A 7,859-nucleotide genomic window follows, 5' to 3' on the forward strand; every position below is an offset into this window, starting at 1 on the left:
ACCAAATAAAGGTCTGCCCATTATTTTGATAAACCAAATGATAAGGAAATACTGCATTACTCAAAGCTGCCTCACTCTAGGGACATCGCCACCTCCGCTAATTTGAAAGTATAGTGCAATTTGTACACTTTCATTGCACAAAATCATACTCTTCTATTATATTTAAAACGGATTTCAACATAGTCATGGACTTTCTCTCTTAGGCGAAATGTGTAACTTTCACTTCAATTGTTGTCTTTCCAAAAAGCGATATACATAACACAAAGTATAAAAGCAAAAAGGTACAAGCTATAAAGTATAGTACAATATGTATGTACGAAGGAGTGTATAAAAGTACATTTATTGTATAATGACAAACAAAGCATTTTGCAGCAAACGTTGCGAAGTACCGGGTAAGTAAGGCGATGGATTGATGGAAAATTATTTCCAATAACATTTTCAGAATAAGACTTGTCAACGTGAAAGTTACCTTGCTCCAGCCTCATAGTTCCTGCAAGGATTGGCGATAGAGTACATATCACTTTCGGTCTTCAGTATAGGGGTGCTCTATTGTACCGTTCGACCAACTGTACGAAACGAGATATAGTGTCGAGGTTGGTAAACGGGGGCTTGGAGCTACGACAGGCTACATTCACTCGTGAATCAAACGCCTTCACTCTCTTCTTCATCTTATACATTGCCCTGCAGGTCCAGATGGCACACTCGGACCGAGTACTGACACCGCCATTCCCATCTGGTGGATCGTCATCATTGCCCTGATCGCCCTCCTCATCGTCGTCCTGCTCGTTATCGTCGCCGTTACGTGCGTCACACCAAATTCTCCAGAAAAGTATACCGACGGCAAGTCCAGCGCCTAACATCCAGATCAAACGTGCCCGCAATTTGAAGTCTTTCTATTTTCCCTGTTGCTTCTTTAAGGGTGGGGACCTCACCCGCCGCGCCGTCTTTCTAAACTTTACAAACTTTCAAATTTGACAGAATGGGTAATGCTGCAACTTAATGTGGATGTGGCATCAGAGCAAACGTGTAAGCCGCGATGCTGCATTGCCTTACTGTCTTCATTCCCGTGAGACCAGGTAGTGTGAACATGACAGTAAAGTGATAAATGAATGAATAAATACATGAATAAATGAATAAATAAATGAATAAATAAACAAATAAATAAATAGATAATTGATTGATTGATTGATTAATCAAAAAAACAATGATAGCAGTAGTTACAGTAGCAGTGGAAAAAGTACCAATAATTATGATTCTAAATGTGAATGAAAATGAAATAAAATAACGATAATAACAACAATGATTACTTTTGAAAACTGTGCAGGGACTTAATTATTCTGCTGCTACACTGTTTTACGAAGCTGCCTTACTAGTCCACGGTGCTTTTGATTCATGACCTGTGACTATGACAAAACAATAATGACAGTTTATTGTGATGGTACCATTTACCATCTTTACAGCATCTTTTATATTGCCGTAGTGTCCGTTGTAGCTTAATTTAGAATGGTAATGTGTATATGATTAAACGATTTATACAATAACATTAGTTATTACTGCAGATGAAACGTCATGCCAGCAACAGCCGTATCATGATACAGTGTATTACAAAGTAACCACCTCGTAACTTGTAGGGAAGATAAAGCTTCTTGCGCAATAAAGAGAAACTGCAGCCGGTGGCATGCTCACGGTGTTTTAACATAATCTAGACCCCACTTAGACAGAAAAGCAGTCTGTTTGGAGACTCCCGCGGTAAGATTTGCGGATATAGGTTAACAGGATATTAATCGAGTTAACAGTTTGTTTGTTTGTTAGTTTGTTTTCGTTTTCGTTTTTGTTTTTGTTTTTGTTTTTCACTGCAACAGTTCTCCTTCGTGAAGCCAGACGTAGTCTGGAACATATCCCCGACGTATGGGCTAATCTTTTGGTCTAAACTCCATGCACTCAATGTAGATATCCGTCTATGCGAATGGTATGCAATCACTCCCAGACTGTCTGGGGTGATTTGGGGGAGGGGGATTCTAGTCAGGCTGCCACTTCACCGAGTTCGTGCCCACAATGTTATGACAGGGCTCGACACTAACGGTGGCCCGGTGGCCCGGGGCCACCAAAAATGAAAGTCGGGCCACCAAATTTCAAAAAAGGGCAAATTTGGTTGACGGCCTCGGGCCACCAAAAGTGTTTGAAAAGTATGTCAATAAATTCGTCACTTTTTGCGCCGGAAATTAGCAGTTAAATTGCTTTAAAGGATGGATGGAAAGGACTGAATGAGTGCCTGAGAGTGAGTGTTGCGAGTTTGTTGAGGTTTATTCATGAAAAACTTCAAATTCTTACTATGATAAAACTTACATATTTGACTCATTAAAAAAACAGGACTTTTAATGTGTTTTATTGTTGTTATTTTTTCGGGCCAACAAATTTTTCTCTCGGGCCACCCAAAATTTGAAATTGACAAACAAAAAAGTTAGTGTGAAGCCCTGTATAGGGGTCCTTAATATTGCAAGACAAATAGTGATAATACATTGTAACTCCGATATTTTTCCAAGACAAACTTACACTAAACTTTCTATCAAAACTCGTATCTGTCCTTTGCATTTTAGTCAATTATGCGTATACATGTACCGGTATTGTATTCACTACATGAGATATAAAAGCCATAAATACAGAAGACAACTCGCCGGAAAGTTCTCGAAATCAAATTATGCTATTTTCTATCACGGAGAAATTGATGTAGGGTGCAGCTTTTGATATTTTTGATGTTTCTGATTGCGTCTTATGGTTTGCATTTGTTTTTGTTTTTGTTTTTTCCTAATTGCGTCTTATGATTTGCATTTGTTTTTACTTGTTGGGGTATTGTTCTTAAACATTATGCTGTTTCATTCCGCATGTAGGCCTACATGTAGCACATGGAAGATCTTGCTAAATACACTTGTAAGGTGTCGATTGTTGAAAATCATGTGCTCAGTGGATGCACAACTTATATCATTTACGTGACTACATGACATTCATACGGAAACCATTGTATATGGTTATGAGTTTTATTCGGTGTACAGTGGACTTACCATATTCATCGGGAGCATTAGTCAGGATTATCATTTCACGTAAGTGCCTGGTCTGTCTTTTGACGTTTGTCTTTTGTCGTTCGTCTGTCTTTTTTTTTCAGCATTGGGTCTTCTTGATTTTTTTTTATACATTCATTCCATGTCCTTTCACTTATATTGGTATGTCCTATCCCAGAAGCAAGTCCATTGTTTTCATGTAAAAAAACAGACAAACAAACAATAAACTATTAACTAGCGACAGAAGTGTCGCGTAGCTCTACTGTTTTTAGAGAGCAAAGTAGATAAGTATTCATCAAAAAAAAAATTAAGCCTTACTGAGGAGAATGCGTATAACCTTAGTGCCCTTATCGTAACGGTGACGTTCGGACGATACTGCGCAAAACTGATGTTCAATTATGAAACTGAAATATAGCTTATGTACAAGAGATGTGTGAACTTAAATACATAATATGCTCATCAGCGCTCCTACAGACTCTTTACAACGATTTTTTTTTTACTGAGGTTGCTATCGAATCAATCTATGCTTTTTTATGTATACAGAAATATATTGTCATGATTTTTGGGAAGCTGTGGTAATAAAGTCAAATGATAGGCAACTTGAACACTTGATTGACTCTTTTTGTATCTCATAATACTGTATTCTGTATGCTAAGCAATAAAGTTGCTAGCTTAGGATTTTCATGTAAAAGATTTCAAGTTATTGATAAATTGAGTTTCACAAGTCTATGACGTACATGAATAGTGATCAAGTCAAAGTTACAGGATCATAAGTGGTAACCTTTATCTGGTGTCTCGTATTGCTATCATATTTTTCATAATATTCGTATTTCTCCATTTGTAAGAGTTGATAATCAAGTGATGTTTATTTCCAGGTAGCAACTGTAACGCTGACATGAATGTTAGTAGTGTTGCAAAATCTAACTCTTTATTTTCATCTTATACACTTCCATTAAGCCGCCTTTGAAATTTGTACAGATGTTGTAAACATACAAAGACATAGGTTTCGAAACTCATGACAACGTATGTGACGTAAGTGGTGAGCATTATGTGATCTATGCAGAATGAATATGAATTTGTGTAGGTCAAATCATATTTTGCATATCATTAAACGCTTTTATTTCCTGCGCGACGATACTTGTTCGCCTATTTCTGTTTTGTCATAGTTTATTATTTATTTGATGTAATACATGTATGTGTATAATACATTGTACATGCATGTATTCATACACCATAATAATCATAGAGAGACTCTTATAAAGCGCTCACTCTACCTAAAAAAAATACTCATGGCGCTGTAGAGTATATACATACAGTACATTACAACAGAGTATCACACAAGATGCACAGTAAGAACAATAAACAAACGATATACGTACTTATATATTCATACAGGTAAACGATTGTCAATTTCAATGGAAAAGGTAGATCTTGAGGTTCTTTTTAAAAGCATCAATATAATGTATATTATGTATCACATAATATATATTATATGATATACATGTATAACATAATGTTATTGTACATGTATAATCCGATACATTTAATAACACTAATGGTGAATTCAAAATTCATTAAAAACTTTCAATAGAGTAACATATAGCAATGTTGCCAACATGTGGTTTCCATGCCGAAGAGAAAACATATTATGTTAAATTCAGGCACAAGAGTCACACACATTTGCTGTCCACTGCCCTGTCACAAAAGACACTGTAGTTGCTTTTGGTTCCAAAATATTTCTTGCTCTAAACTGTCATGAAATATTATTTTCATGGACCTACAATGTATTATATTCTGTTTTTCCATACTCATTGAGTGTGTGTGCGTGTGTGTTAAATTCTATACACAGTGTAAAATAACAAGCAGATTCACAATCATCCCTCCCCACAAAAAAGGTACAATACTGTATATTAAAGACACATTTGAACCAGAAAATCTCATGCAGCTCCAAGAATAACAAATATGCATGATGTTTGCATTCGTGTATTTACAGACACAAGAGCATATGCATTTCATTTTTTAATGGATTTTCAGAGTAAAAGTTTATAATTGAAATTTAATTGACAAGGCAGCCCAAGTAAAGCAGAGAACGGCCCAGCATCCATAGATTTAAACATGCAAGACTTAGCTTATATAAATGGTTACTTCATTTGCTGAAATAAGAATAACAGGGGAAAATAGACCAGCAATATGAACAACATTGCACTGGTACTTTAAAGCAGAATACTAAAGGAAACGCATATTTTGTTGGATTATTCCCCCATTTCAAGCATAGACCATGTTAAACACAGCGGCCTTTAATCCATTTAGAAAATTGCGTTTTGGAGAACGGCTACTTAGAAAAATTGTATCCTGAATCATGCTCAATCGGAAGATCCGTGGTTATTTGGGGGGCGTGTCCATGACGTCATGGGATGAAAGGCAAACCCGGAAGTATCACACAACAGCCTAAGCTTACCTATGTATGCTCTCGATGAGAGCGTGATGTCGAGGCTCATACCCCGAAATCCCAAGCCATTTTTTATCAGAATGTCACAAAAAATGAAATAAAATTGTTTTCTACTTCAAGTCTCCTGTGAAATCACACATTTCCTCGTTTAAATAGAGTCTGTTACGTGTGCGTTAGGCCACGAATACAGACGCTGTCAGGCCTAGTGCCTGTACGATGGTGCTTCGTAGTCGATCAGTCACATGCATGCGCCCATCACCGGCCGCGTATGTCGCAGTGCAGTAGCCTCCGTGTATCAAAGAGCGGAGAAGCCTGAGCTTCGTACCTCTTTGATACGTACAATGTATTATATCGGCAGTTCCTCGGTAGTACTACAGCTGTGTACGCCATGCCATATTGTACATGTATTTAGCGAGTCTATTTTTTCGCGAATCGGGACTTGCCAATAATTTCGCGAGTGCTTAAATTCGTGGTTGTGGAGTACACCACGGAAGAAGGAAATATATACGGAAAAAAAAAAAAACTCGCGAAACATTCGGCGTACGTGGATCGCTAAAGGCCGTGTCACACCAGCCTTGCGTGCGACTTCCGAAGAACATTTTTGCTATCCGGAGGTCCCCGCAGATGACCCGCACATGACAGTACCTAGCATGTATCTCAAAAGTAGTTACCCGGAGGTGCGCACGCTGGCTCTATTTACCCGCTGCCAAAAAAGGCCCTGTCACACCAGCTAAGCGGGCTTATTGCGTATGGGGATTTTTCAGCACGCAGAATAATTTCTGCGGCCGGACAAGGTTTAGGGCGAGTTTGGCGTGGGTATTACATGATAAACGCGTGATACCCAAGTCCTTCTTGCGTGTATTCCGTTGAACTGCATGTTAGGCGCGTGGGTGTCACGTGATAGCTTCGTGATAGCTTCTTTTATGTCAGTTACGGGCGACATACGGGCTCTGCGAAGTACCTGCGCCACAACTGCGTGTTCTCTGCGTACTAGTCGCCTGCGAGGTGAGTGCTATATAGCCTGAACAATAGGCTGGTTCGAGTGGATGGGCAAACAATCATTTGTCAACTAGCTTTCAAGAAGTGAAGATGCCCCGTAGACGGAAAGTGCACAAGGGCAGAGAACGTCCAGTGGATGGACAGCCACAAAGCCCGGAAGATTCACAGCAAATGCATCAAATTGCTGCTGAAGTCCATTCGGCGGATGAATTCCTGTCCGAAAGGGACCAGGTAGTCCTCGACGCCACAGAGGACAGAGGACAAAGAAGAGAATGAGCCCACAAATGGCACGCACTCCCTTCACATAGGCATAGATCAGCGGGCAGCTTACCTACTTCAAGTGGGTCAAATGCCTGTGAATTGCGGCGGCTACGGCCCTCCTACGGGTGTTCTGCGTGGAACTCTTCGGGCAATCCTCGCGACTCATCCGGAAATAGTTTTGGTCATGCTCAAAACTTTGCTGCGGGAAAATTGGACTAGCGTGCGCACCTTCGGGCAACTAAGGACGAGATAAGTGCTAGGTACTGTCAAGTTCGGGCCAACTGCGGAGAGCTCCGGGTAGCAAATTTGTTTCCCCGCAAGTCAAGCCGCAAAACTTCCCCAGATACGGTATGACAAGGCCTTGAGCATGCTCAAAACTTGTTCCGGAAGAGTCACGGGAGTTGCCCGTAGAGGTACGCGCAGAACACAAGTAGGAAACCCTTACCGGTAGCACCTCACAGGCAACTCCAAAGCGGGTACTTCGCAATCCCCGTAAATCGCTCGTAACAGAAAATGGATCGGTTTCAAAGCTCTCACGCGAGTCACACGGAACGCACGCAAGTAGAAGCTAAGTAGCACGCGTCTAGTAAGTAAGAAACAAGTGCGAAAATTGCAAACATTCTTGTCCGCCCGCGGAAAATCTTCTACGTGTTTTAAACTACCTCCTCGCCACAAGCCCGCGTAGCTTGCCCGGACAGGTGTGACACCGCCTTAATGCTAGATACCACGCAATCAATGCGCGGGCATCGGCTAAGTCGAAGTCTTGACTAGGCCGGCCGGCCTATCTGGTGATAAAATAAACGATACAGAGCACTGCGATTTTCATTGATAGTGCTAAAACTGTGATGGACTCGGTGAAGTAATGAATGGATCGTGCAGTACCCAGCTCTTGCTAGATAGAATGCTGATGAGCTGTGAACGGGAGTACGGAGTGAGTTACTTAGTAGCCCGACCAGACGCTGTAAGTACGCTGTGCGAATACCTGTCGCGACGTACCTACGTACAGCGACTGGGCTGTATAGGAGTGAGTGTGATGTGATTGATAATACGTAGCCCGACCAGACGCTGCGCTACTTACAGCGACTGGGCTGTGT

This window comes from Diadema antillarum, unplaced genomic scaffold (genome assembly GCF_040938485.1).
Source record: "Diadema antillarum isolate AM-2024a unplaced genomic scaffold, OU_Dant_1.0 seq00001591_RagTag, whole genome shotgun sequence".
NCBI lineage: Eukaryota > Metazoa > Echinodermata > Echinoidea > Diadematoida > Diadematidae > Diadema > Diadema antillarum.